General features: G+C 36.0%; 2 long non-coding RNA genes across 7 annotated transcripts; both read left to right on the top strand.

The window, feature by feature from the left end:
- Positions 1-2,020: 2,020 nt before the first annotated feature.
- Positions 2,021-5,236, top strand: LOC136201234 (uncharacterized). Of its 2 annotated transcripts, none has more exons than XR_010673755.1 (4): positions 2,021-2,352; positions 3,324-3,413; positions 4,167-4,328; positions 4,980-5,236. It is a non-coding gene; the product is annotated as an uncharacterized lncRNA (long non-coding RNA). The 2 variants fall into 2 exon arrangements; XR_010673754.1 differs by having other exon boundaries at positions 3,324-3,407.
- An 843-nt stretch (positions 5,237-6,079) lies between these two features.
- LOC136200769 (uncharacterized) lies at positions 6,080-10,643 on the top strand. Of its 5 annotated transcripts, none has more exons than XR_010673491.1 (9): positions 6,080-6,227; positions 6,393-6,453; positions 6,585-6,666; positions 6,750-7,308; positions 8,004-8,213; positions 8,311-8,358; positions 9,477-9,581; positions 9,819-9,867; positions 10,323-10,643. It is a non-coding gene; the product is annotated as an uncharacterized lncRNA (long non-coding RNA). The 5 variants fall into 5 exon arrangements; XR_010673492.1 differs by having other exon boundaries at positions 6,779-7,308; XR_010673489.1 differs by having other exon boundaries at positions 6,585-7,308.
- The last annotated feature ends 2,849 nt before the right edge of the window (positions 10,644-13,492 follow it).

The raw sequence follows: 13,492 nt of genomic DNA on the forward strand, positions 1-13,492 counted from the left end.
GAGCTGTAGATGTACTGTTCGTAGTCCGGTGGTAAGAACCGCTCCCTCAGCATCGACTTCATCCGTAGCCAAGATCTAATCGGATCTCTGCCCCCTCTTCTTCTTTCTTCCCTCATCTGATCCCACCAAACTGATGCGCCACCCTTCAGGCGATACGCCACCAGCCTTACTTTCCTCTCATCTGGAATCCCAGCATACTCAAAGAAACGTTCAACTTCCGATAACCAATCTAAGAATCCCTCTATATCCAGCTCGCCACCAAAAGATGGTAAATCTATTTTTAGCTTAAAGGCGTCATCTCTATCAAAGTTTCCTAGGTCTGGTTCTGCCCTAGCCATACCCACACGCCTGTTATCAATCGGACCAACATCCCTCATATTTCTAAAGGCACCATTATTCCCAAGATCCTCAAAATCATCACTATCGCTATCAGCGTTATGCACAAGGACAAAGTTGGGTCTTCTTACCTCAGGATCCCTAGGACCCATTTGTGGAAGTTGGACATTTGTCAATGGCAGTCGAGGTGGCGTGGGTTGCCTTTGGGGTCGTGGTTCAAGGACTCCTTCCCTCCTCTGGTCGGACTCCCCGGCGGCTGGTCTGACCACTGCACGGATCTCCAATCTGAGGTTTTCCAGGGAAGCGGTTAGCTCCTGGAACCGTTGGTCGTTTTGTTTCTGCCGCTCAAGGTTGGTCTGGATTTGTTCTGCGAGGTGCTCTCTCAGCTCCTCATATCTCCGGTCACTGGTTTCCATGGAATCTTACGGTTGTCGGGGTTGAACCATTGCCAAAAGAAGTTTCGGGTCAGGAAACGATTGGCTCTGATACCAACTGATACAGATTGAAAGCGATAAATGGAGGTTTTAATCGTAAACCAACAAAGATCTTCTTCTCTAGCTAGACTAGAAGGAGTGAATCCCGATAACAAAGGTATAAACCTTAATCTCAAAGAGAAATGATAGTTGATTGATAAAAGTTGCCCTATCCTTACAAAATGAGGGTTTAAATACAACCTCCAAAAGATAAATAGAAGGACAGGGGCTATCCCTATTAGGGTTACAATATGGTTAACAATAAAAGGGTAAAATAGGTAATGCGCCTAGACAACAGGTACAGAGGTGCAAGTACGGAGCGTCAGAGGTTGTTGGTGAATTCCTTCGGCAGGAAGTAATCTTGAGATCCGCCCAGTGTAGTTGTAGGTACGCCTCAAGGCGTACGCCTAGATCCGCCCCGCTCGCGTGTCCAGGGGATCCGCCCTCTTAGATACAACCTCTGTGGATACGCCGAGATAAGATCCGCCAAGGCGCGTGTTATTACTGAGCCCAGTTAGGATGTCCGCATCACGAGGACAAAAGGTGAACCGTTGAGATGTAATTTTAATATGCTTCATGCCACGGTCAAAAAAGAAAAGAAAGAGTCATCGTCTTTCGAATTGAATGATGGAATAAATTTATTATCGCGTTTCTTACATGTAAATAATTATAAGTTGTTTGTGTTTTAAAGTAATATATTATTTAGTTTTTTTATTTTTAAAAATAATTATATAGATCATGTTTGTCAATTAGATGTTAGTTGATTATATTAACAGTTAGTTGATTACTTTTTTTATCAGCTGATTTGAATAACTGATTTGAATAGCTTATTTGATTAGAGGATTGTATGAACTTGTTTAGTAAAAGTTAGCTGATTCTTAATAGTTGTTTGAGTCAAATGTTAAATAATGACATGTTAAAATATTTATTTCAGATTAAATAGTCACTACAAGAAAAATGCTACTTTGCGACCGAAATTAGCGACTACATATAATTCAGTCGCTAAATTGCGACCGCTATAGTCGCTAATGGTTTTGTATAGTCGCAGAAAGTAGCGGAACACTTTGATGCCTATGTTACCCACGTGTATTTTTATTTAGCAATGCAAAATAGAAATTAATCGGAAAAAAAACTAAAAAAGAAAAAATAAATATAAATATGACATTAAAAAAGAAAAACCCTAAAATTCTTTCTATTCTCGACCTAGCCGCTCTCCTCTCTTCTCTACGCTCTGAAACTCGACCGAAGCCCCCTCTTCCCCCTCTTCTCTCTGCTCTGCTCTCCGACTTAAGCCACTCTCCTCTCTTTTTTTCCGATCTAATCTTTCTCCTTTCAGACATCTGACCTGATCCCTCTCCCCTCTTTACGGCTTCCTTCTTCAATTAACTCTAACTGAGCATCGTGGAGCAGGCGACACTTTTTTATGTATGCTGGAGTTTGTACCTGAAATTGAAGGGCTAAAATTGGAGGAGTTTGAAAAGATAATAGAGGAAGGAAGAACGAGAAGCAGAAGGCTGTTAGCTCTAGCCTTCTTTTTATTAAGGTAGCAATCCTTTAGGCACTAGCGCCCTAGAAATTTCAGTCTTCATTTTGTATGATTGTAGATGATTGTAGATACTTATTAGGGCGTTAATCACTGTGGATTTTAATGATTTGCTAATTAATTGTATTTGTGTGTGCGTTTTGTCTCTGAAATGGTTTCCTAGTTTCAATGCAATTGTGATTTTATCTTGGGAATGTTGAACTTTTGAACTTGAAATTGTTGTTATGTTAATCCTTTCCTGTACCCATGAAATAGGTAATTAATTATATTCACTAATGCAGCTAATTTCATTGATTAAACTAATGCTGCTTATTTTATTGATAAACTGCTTCAGGTTCTAATTAGCCATTTCTAAATTCCTAAGGTTATTGTTGCCAATATGTTGTAACATAAGGCATAAGTGATATTATTTTGTTCATTTTGAATTAAAAAAATTGTATGCGGGGACTAGATACCATGGTTGGTGAACATGGAATTCAACTATCCAATGGATAGAAGCAGAGAAGAGAAAAGTATGAATGTAATTATTAGTATAGGTTTATAGAAAAATATAGCAATATTATTAAATATTCTTATATAACTGTAACTATTAGTATAGGTGTATAGTGAAATTGGAGTTACCCCGAAAATACGACACAAAGTAGTCACTAATCCAATTAGATTGACATCATTATGACAGTAATTTTTTTAAATTGAGTTAATGTTGACTCGTTTGACACAAACTCACTAATAGACACACGAACTCGATAATCGCTGCCTCTAAAGTGTAACTTTCTGTGTGTGTTACTCCGAATTCAATTTCTTTCTACTTGTCTGGTTTCTGTCCTTAAACTCTTTCTCATTGCATTTGCTTGCAAAAACCATAATCATCCTTGTTTGATTTCTTATACTTGCTTTCAATGAGACACATTAGAGGTTTCAAGAGAAGTAAAAACCAGATAAAAAGCTTGACCAGAGTGTGCTGTCTGCAGATTTGTCTTCTCTCCAGCCTCTGCCTCTGCCTCTGCCTCGCCAGCGCTTTGATCACTGGGATGAATTTTACCACAGGATCACTGGTACTGGTAACACTCCATTTCGAGTTTTACATTTTACTATCTAACTCAGATTGATTTTATGGGTAATGGATTGATATATTACATTTTATACCAATTAATAGCTTACACTTGTATCTACAATGTTAATTCTTTTGCAAATGTAATCAAACACGATAGAGATATTATGAGCTCCCAAATGTAAACATCGATATATAATCAGCTTGTACGTTCTGCATTTGTATCATAGAGTGCTTTTTTTTACTGATCCTAATGAGTATGCTGCAAATATAGGTAAAGAAAAGGAAAAACTCATATAAAAGACTGCAGAAGCTTTCTAGTTTTTTTAACTAATACAATCTGTGATATCAAAAGGATTTGTTTACCGACTTCCTTGGATGTCAATCTTCCAGTGAATTTCTTAATCTGACTTTTTTTCTTTTAAACATGTCAAGTTGTTTCAAACTTTCTGTTTTTGTGTGTCTGAAGTAGGTGTTTCAATTTGCTTCTCACGAACACTTTTACACTGTTTGCTTTAAGTTGATTTCATTTTTCTTTTTAATGTTTAAGACTTCATCAATCTTCTATTTAGTTGGTCTGGATTTTATGTTTTGAAATGTTTTGAAGTATAGTGGTCATAATGTTAGTTAGCGAAAAGCTTAGTCGCCATAGGTGTAATTTATGCCCGTTTGGTTATCATTTTTGTAGTTCCTTTTTTTTTCTTCATCACTATAGAAGAGTAGAGTATAAGCTGATTTCTTAATGTTTGTTCTGAATTTGTAGGTCGAATTTGAAACCTCCTTTGGGAAGAAGCAGAAAACGTTCTAACTCTGAAGATGGTGAGTTGGACCGCTGGATCCAAGCGCTTATTCTGGTGCTTCTCATGGTCGCCGGTATGAAATGCCTATGTGCTAGTTTGTCTTCAGATAAAATGCATATGCACTGGTAAAGTCCTAGTTTTGACTGTTATACACTTTCAACGCAGCTCTGTTGCTATGAATTTGATCCGATTTTGATTGATCTGAGTCTTGTTTTCAAATAGAAATTTGGGGTTTAGTTGTTTGTGTATGCTACTTTCATGCCCTGCTTCAGTTAGTTGGATTTTTTTAAGTTGGATTTTTGTTTAGCTTCATTGTTGTCTGAAGTTGGCGATCAGTTAGAGGAAACTCGGTTAGCAATCATCTATACATTTTTAATTATTGGTTTGATCTAGGTTTCTTTTTCATGTTGCATTATTTTTCTAATCGTGATCAATTGCTTTTGATACACTTCCTATGTCTCTTTTGTTTCATGTGATCTGTTATGCGTAATTTCAATCCGATTTTAGTTTCTGCTTAGGAATTGCAATTTGGAAGTGCAACTGGATATTCTTAATTGCTTTCTGCTGTTAATACATGAATTTCTGCTGTGTACATAAATTTCTTAATTGCTTAGTACATGAATTTCTGCTTAGGAAGTGCAATTTGGAATTGCTTAGTACAAAGTCAATATTGATTGCTAATTCAGGCTACACATGAACTCCTTAGTTTTTATTTGTTTTTCCAGCCACTTTTGTATGTTCTGTTTTGCTTGTACTTATTTTGATTGGTAATTCAGGCCAAAAAATGCCATTGAAGAACTTGAAGCATTCTATGAGGCTGCCGGAGGTGTTTAATAGGGAAGGGGGAATTTTTGAATTAGGTTTCAGCTGCACCGGTATCTTAGAAATTCAAGAGCATTCTTCAAGTTCTGATGGTCCATCTAATTTAGGTGCTACTATTGAAATTCAAGGGATAAGAAACACATGTGTGACTGTATAGGAGCGCCTTGATGGCTTCAATGTATATATATTTCTAATTTGTGGTTAATTTATTGAGTGTGTTAAAATAGGTTTATAATTGTATTTAATAATCCTAATTGTAATTACAATTATCATTATATATAAATTTTATAGTATATTACCCATGAGATTTGTCATAATTCCATTCAAATCAGTCGGCAAAAGTTCCCAGGAAATTGCACAGAATTTCCAACAATTTACCGACAGAAATGCCGTCGGAAATTGTTTATAAACCGACCAACTTGTGTCTCCATTCTAGCCATTACCGACTATTTATAGTCGCAAAATATGGTCGGTAAATTTGCGACCACTCAACGACTAAATCAATCAGTAGCTATAGTTTGCGACTATCGTTACAAATAGTCGCCGTTTGTCCAGCGACTAGTCATTTACCGACTGAACACTTTTGGTCGGTAAACCACCAAATTCGGTCGGTAAATCACTCTAGCTACTGAATTAGCTACCAAAACTGCGGTAGCTAACTAGTTATTTTCTTGTAGTGAACGGACTCCAATGATGTTATCATTAGCCACGGTTCTTCTACAACCGACTCTAACACTACAAGAAAAACAACTATTTATGAGAAAAATTTAGTGAGAATAATAAAAAATTCTCATTACAAACATACTACAATGAGAATATTAAAATATTCTCGTTGAAAATATTATTATAAATATTCAACTATTTAATTTTATAAAATTATTCTCATTAATTGGTGCCAAATGTTTTGGCTCCAAAAATTCCCCCAAAATTTAGTTAATACTAAATAAATAAATAAATAAATAAATAAAAGAAAAAGGATACTTTAGTAATTTTTCTCTCTTCCAAACTCTAAAGTCATGCTCTGACTTTCTTTCTCTCTCTCTACGATATGTTAAACCCTAGACTCAAACTTGTTCGCATCTCCTGTGGAACCGTCAACTCCGGTCGTCCTCCCGACTTGCTATCTCTTGTATTTCGGACCCCTCGTGATGGTAAGACTCTCTCTTCGCCCTCGTGATGGTAGGACTCTCTCCTAATGCAAGGTCAGTTATTTGGGGATTCCCTCTTCCTCTCCTCCCCCTCTAGCCCAGCTTAATTTCATTAAGCCTTGAATTCGAGCTATTCAGGAATGAAGTGCAAGGAAATTAAACTCCATGTGTTTATTTTCTTAGTATTTACTTGTATGAGCATGCTGTTTTCTGTTGCAGGACTCAAATGGGGTTTTCAGCTGCTATTCACTCATTGGTTCCACCCAATCACTCTCCTGAGGTTTTTCTGTTTTCTCTTTTTACTATTTCATTTCAGTTCAATTAGTTAGTAAAATTGTTGCCTCCCAGAAATTTTAGATATTTACTCAAATTGAATAAGTTCTGTTTTCTCTTTTTCCTATTTCATATCAGTTCAATGAAGCATTTAGCAGGGGACTCAGTATCTTTAGAGATTGTTACAGTAAAAAAATCATAGGTTGACTTATGATTTGAGGTAATTACCCCTGACAATATTGCTTTTTCAAGTCTTAGTTTTCTGAATCTTGTTTTGTTTCTGATGGTGTGTGTGGTCTCAAGTTCACATTGAAAAAATTGGCAACCTATAGGAGAGATAGTAGAGATGATGAGATGGATCCATTTGGAAGTGGGCATATGGAAAATGGTTTTGATGATGACAAAGATGAACAAGAAGGGGAGGCGGAGTATGATTTGAACTCGGAATCAGGTAGCGATATGGGTTCTGATTTTATTGACGAGGATGATGATGATGTTGACATTGTTGATGCAGAGGATGCTCGTATAACTAAGTAATTCAAAAGTGTTTGGAATTACATGTTCTAGTTGAATCCCAATGGTTCCTCTGAAGATCATATTCCCTTTTTGATCATCCAGTGGAGATTTTCGGGCTGTAAACAGAATCTTACTCATTGGGGGCATGAGAGAAGGATCACACATGGAATTAGGATATTAAAGAGAGAATATGAAGTTTCTCTTATCAATCTTTTGGATGTGTTACAATAGAAAAGTTACATTTGTTTTCTCCAGGCTGCCATGTATGGTTATCTGTTGAAGCCGGGGAAATTCAAACTTGATTTTGCAGGTGAGCCAGATGCTGTCAATGCAATAATGCATTCTGGTATGAAATTCTAACTAATGTTTCAGAGCCTATGTACATATTTGACAAACTTGATGAGTTGATGATGATCTGTAACAAATTCAATTCCTTTTTTATTGTAGAATGTTTTCACCCACAAAATCTAACTGGATGTGCATTTTGAATTTCTTTTTCTGCAATAGTGTCTGGTAGGAACATGAGGTGTGTGAATGGAAGTTCTTAGCTACTTCACCTGTAAATAGCTAAGAGATTTAGTCGCTTTTAGCAGGTTTACTACTACTTGATGCCGTTATTTTTTTTATCCCTAGTTGACATATTCTGTTCTGTGTAAGACTTAGAAGAATAGGCATGGAGTTTTGGGACCTATTTGCATCCAAAGGCAACAAATATTCTTAGCCTGATAGAAGAAAGCAGTAACGGTTTCTTGGATGTTTCCATCTTGTTTGCTTACCGTGTTTTTCACCTTAGGATTGGATTGATCACTCTCTTGCCTAACTAACTTTACATTAGGGAATTAAGGGTGTTAATGCACGAACACGAAACAAACTCAACACGAGACAAATGGGTTAGTGTTTTACTAAATAGATTTTAGGTTGAATTAGGATTGATTGGTCCTGTTTTTGTTCCTTATTATAATTTCATCACTTTTAATTCCTATATATATATAAACAGATATTCCATCTCTGCTGCTCTGAAGTTTCCTCTCCTTTTTTCAGGTAATCTAATCTAACCTAATTATAACTCTAACATGAAGCATTAAGCAATAGATGAAGGAATCTATTGGTAGCCGAAAGGATGTGGCTTTGGAAGAGATGAATATCCCGAGAGCAATAGAAGCCAACGAGCAGGGTAGAACAAAAACATTGGAGAAGCACGAGCGACTTTGTAAGCTCAGTCGTGCAATAGCGGTTTTAGCCTCAGCTTTTGTAAGTACCAGATACATGACTTTGTTTTATATATGTATCTATTACTGTCGTGGAATGTATTTATTACAAGTATTTGCTTTTATGCTACTTATTTCAGTCTATCCGTAGAGAGCTTGAAGAGCCCCTGAAACTTGTTAAGAAGGAGGTACGATTACTTGTTCTCTACTGGGTACACTAATTTATTACGCGCTTTAAGTACTAAACATGTTTAAAAGATTTATGATTCGCTCTCATTTGTTTCAAGAAAGAATAAGTGTAAGAGTGCCCTTAAAAATCATCTTACACTAAGGATTGATTTTATGAGAAGAACTATACCCTAGCCCAGACCTGTACTTATAGGCCTTACACTAACGTCTTACACTAGAACTATACTATTTGGCTTAGACCAAAACCATCACTAATGTAACCTCTTACACCAGAAGAAGAACCAGAGGGTGACTATAGGGCTTAGACCCTAACGTCTAGCTCTGTAACCATCACTATACCCTAGCCAGGCTTACACTAAGGTCTAGCGTAGTTACCTGTAAAACCAGAACTAATGGTAAAGTGGAAATATCACAGAGTAATAAGAGATGGGGCAATCAGGTACTCCTCTCTTGGGGTAAGTAAATCCATAATATAATATATTTCTCTCAGTTATTGTGATTGTATTGTTCTTGTATTAGTAAGTCAAACATCAGTTACATTGCCCCCTGAGTTCCTGCTTCCTTTTAACGCCATTGGAAAGGTCTTTGTAAGGCTCCAGCCTAGAGTTAGCTTTCTTCTTTTTGAAATGCCAGAGTCCTTAAGTTCAGGAGTTTGTGTAAGCCTAGCAGTTAAGAAAGAGAATGTTCCTAGTACCATATTCTCATAGGCTTCACTGCCATATTCCAGTGCAAGCCTGTGGAAGGAGTCAGGCGGCTAGCTCCTCACTCCTGTCGATCAGCTTCTTCTTCCTTCTATTGGGATTGGAATAATGAATAGTGAATACCAGTTTTCCTATAGGAAGTTCAAGTATTTTTCTTTGAATTGGTAGAGATATTTTTACTTTTGGACAAGCCATTGCACTTGGAGCTAAATCAAATTTGTATTTTATTATGCAATTATATAAGTTTCGTCTTATTGATATCAAAGAAAATATACATATTCATGGGTAAATTATTGTTGACTTTCATGGGTATTTTAGGATGTGCATGTGTGAGCTTTGGATGTACTCGTTTTATGAGATTTGAGAGTGATGGGATGATGGTTATAGTACCAACAAAGTGAAGAATTATCTTGCAGGAACTAGGGAGATGATTAAACCTGATGGCGGTCCGCCTAAGTGGTTTTGCCCTGTTGAGTGCAGGAAAACTTCATAAAACTCTCTGGTGGTTCTGCTTTTTCATGGTAAGCATTGTCTAATTGTTGGCAGGAAAACTTCATAAAAATCTCTGATGGTTCTGCTATTACATGGTAAGAATTGTCAGTGATTACGAGTTGTGATCCAGTCTATATTAAGTTCCAGAAAGGAGGACCAAAGGGAAATTTCTCTATTGGGATTTGTCTTCCTACATTTCAACTTTTAGCTTTGCATGTTTTGAGATTTTGGAAGTCTGAAAATTTTCTTTTGGGATTGATATGCAGGGCTTGATGCTGACTTGGGACTTGCGTTCCACCATAAAGCTCTTGGGAAGTAAGTGATTCTATATGTTTAGGAGTTTTTCATGATGCAAATATTTTGTTGATATAGTTCTATCAATGTTCATTTCAAAAAAGGGCAGCAGCATGTGTGCAAAGTGTTGCATTCGTTATGAGATAAATGATGCACAACTAGGTTACTCGAAAACTCTTTTTTAGTAGAGTTTCTGCATTTTACTTGTTTCTATTTCAGTTTCCTTTTGGAGGTTATGTTTCAAAGGTTATTTTAAATAACATTTCATGGTGTTGGTTTCTTTTTCCATTTCGGATTCAATTTTTTTGTGCAACATAACTGATTTGGTTGAATTTTGAGGTTTGCACAAAAGGCAAATAGTTAAGTCTAGGTTTCTAACTAATACAAGAGGGGACCATGCTGTAGTAGAATTAGTTAGGTGAGACATATAGTAGTAGTAGTATTAACCATGCATATTCTTCTGTTCTGTTTTGCAGTAAACAAGTGAAGCTTATACTTGGTAGGCTGTTGACTGCACATAATGCATTATTTGTTTTGCACTTCTTGATTGACCAACTCTCAAGAAGTCCTCAGGCAATATTAAGCGTTAATGAATACAATTTGGTTTTATTGAACATCGCTTTTATTTTTCTGTCAAGTAAGAAGGATAGATTTTCTAGCTTGAGTTGGAGCACTAAATACTATTGAATTACATTTCCAGTTGCCTTTTATACTTGTTCTTACTGTTAAACAATTTGATACTTGACAGTTACAAGACATTTATACATGAGTTATTGATTGCTTTCCATATTCCCATAAGATAATATTTCCATATCCTTCTCCCATTATAATACCAGCAGTCATTAGTTTTGAATGTTGAAATCATCATAATCATCATAAGTAATTCGGTGGCGTAATCTATTGTTGAATTGTATTCTTATAATTAATATGGAGAATTTTTTTATTTTTGGTAGAAACAGGAAAAGAAAAACAAAACAACAAACACCTAACATGGGATCAGCCTAGGAAAGCTAACCCCAATTCTATCCTCTAAAAGAAAAGAAGAAAGAAAGATAGGAGGGTCAAAAAGGTAGAAACGCCTAACATCCCCTCATGACCAGCCGCCGCCAATCGATCCGCAACCCGGTTTTGCTCTCTGAAAATGTGGCTGAACTTTAGGAACTCAAAGGAAGAGCAAAGCCTTTTAATAGCTTTGATAAGGTTGCGACTATTAAGACAAATAGCATGATCCTCATAAATCATCTTGATGGCCTCCATGTTATCAGACTCCACAGATAATCTCTTAATGCCCAAACTCTTGGCAAGCTTGATACCAGAAAGAATACCCCAAAGTTCCACAGAAAAGGAAGAGCCCACCCCCAGGTTCTAGGTGAACCCAGACAGCCATGCGCCCCCCGCATCTCTAATAACACCTCCAGCGGCAATCTTCCCATTTTTAAGGCAGGAGCCATCCGTATTCAGCTTCACCACCCCATCTCTTGGCCTACTCCATCCAACGAGGTGGACATCTCTCTTATGGGTAGAACTGGAAAGGGAATCCCCTTTGAAACTCTCAATAATAATAGAGAGTTTTTTGGAGAAGAACTCAACAAGGTTAGGAATAAAAACAGTTTTATCCCCAAAAATCTCCTCGTTCCTCCACTTCCAAATTTGGTGACAGATGATAGCAAAGAAAATATCACCATGCTCCATGTAAGCCAGTAATTTCCCACTCACACCATCACAGAACCAGTCATACTCAGAGTGGGCAAGAAAGGAAGAGAGGACATGGTAAGGGAGAATTTTTTTCCACACCTCTATACTGTTAGAGCAGTCTCTAAGAGCATGGCACAAAGTTTCGTCATGACCTATGCATCTACTGCAGGCTTTAGAGTCCACCAAATGCCGTCTGTACCTAGCCGAGTTAGTAAGCAACCTGTCCTTAACTCCCGGTCACAGGAAGCTCCTAATACGGTAAGGGATCTTAAGGGCCCAAATGGCTTTCCAGGTATTATATAATGTAAATATGTGTTTTTTTATCATGATGAAATCTTTAATGAGGGGTTCTTTAATCATTATAAATAATTTAATGAGAAGATTTTTAATTATTATAAATAATTTAATGAGAATATTTTTAATTATTATAAACAATTTAGTGAGAATATTTCTAATTATTATAAATAATTTAATGAAATGATTTTTTATCATTTTAAAAATACTAATAAGGATAACTAATCTCATTATACATGCTCATAATGAGATGGTATTTTATTCTCATAATTACTTTTAGTAACGGACTCCTATAATGAAGGGAGCCATAAGAGTAATAATTTTCATTAAAAACTCTTTCATGAGAATATCTGGTCTTTTTATGATAATTTTTCTTCTCATTAAAAGCCTCTTTTTTGTAGTGTAATGATCATAGAATTAAAGTCGATTGTTACGAAATACCATGGCTAAAGACCCCTTTTAGCCACGGTTTTTCTTAACAACCGTGGCCAAAACATAAGGTATTAGAGTCAGTTATACGTAAAAACCAACTCTAATGTCCCTTTGGCCACGGTCGATAAACCGTGGCTAAAGACGAGAAGCATTTGCCACGCCCCCCTTTGGCCACGGTCGACAAACTGTGTCTAATTAAAACTATGTTTTAGAGTCGCCACCAATCAGAATTAAGGCGTGATCGGACACCGGAAATGGTTGAATTTTTAATGGATAAGGGGGTCTGCGGAATAGAGATTTTAGATTCGTTTGTCGGCTACGTGTAGGGAAGAAAAACTTGATTAATCACCCTACCCCGCGCAAAAAACTTGATTAATCACCCTACCCCGCGCAAATGTTGGTACTAAAAGATGTGTTTTTTGTGTGAAGTTTATTTGATTCATCTCGATTCTCATCGACGCTTTTCTATGTATCTATTCTTATAATGTAAGAGTATAACTTTATTAATTTCGGTAACGTCTAACTTAGATTTTCTATAACATAGGCACGTAAATTAATTCCTTTTTTATTTGCAATATTTTTGTAACATCTAATTTATGTTTCTATGACATAGGCACATAAATTAGTCCCGTTTTAAAATTTTATTATTTTTCTTTGTAATGTCTAATTTATGTTTCTATGGCATATGCACATAAATTAGTCCCGTCTCAAAATTTTATTATTTTATCTTTGTAACGTCTAATTTATGTTTCTATGACATAGGCACATAAATTAGTCCCGTTTCAAAATTTTATTATTTTATCTTTGTAACGTCTAATTTATGTTTCTATGATATAGGCACATAAATTAGTCCCGTTTCAAAATTTTATTATTTTATTTGTAACGTCTAATTTATGTTTCTATGACGTAGTCACATAAATTAGTCCGTTTTAAAGTTTTATTAGTGGTTTTTAACCCCTTAATATAGACGTATAAATTGAACCGTTCCAACACGTCATATACGCATAAGTTTGAAAAAAAAAGAATCTTTCATTTTTTTCCATAATTTTTTCAAATAGAAATGGCGTAAATACCATTGTATTTCTTGGTGGTTTTTTTTTTTGAAATATAAGATGGGATAATTTCCATTAAATATTTCTATGGTTCCTTCCATTAATCTAAAAAAAATGTCAAAAATTTATTTACCATAGATCATTAATAAGATTAAATTCCATTCAAAGCCCAT

This window comes from Euphorbia lathyris, chromosome 7, assembly GCF_963576675.1.
Source record: "Euphorbia lathyris chromosome 7, ddEupLath1.1, whole genome shotgun sequence".
Lineage (NCBI taxonomy): Eukaryota > Viridiplantae > Streptophyta > Magnoliopsida > Malpighiales > Euphorbiaceae > Euphorbia > Euphorbia lathyris.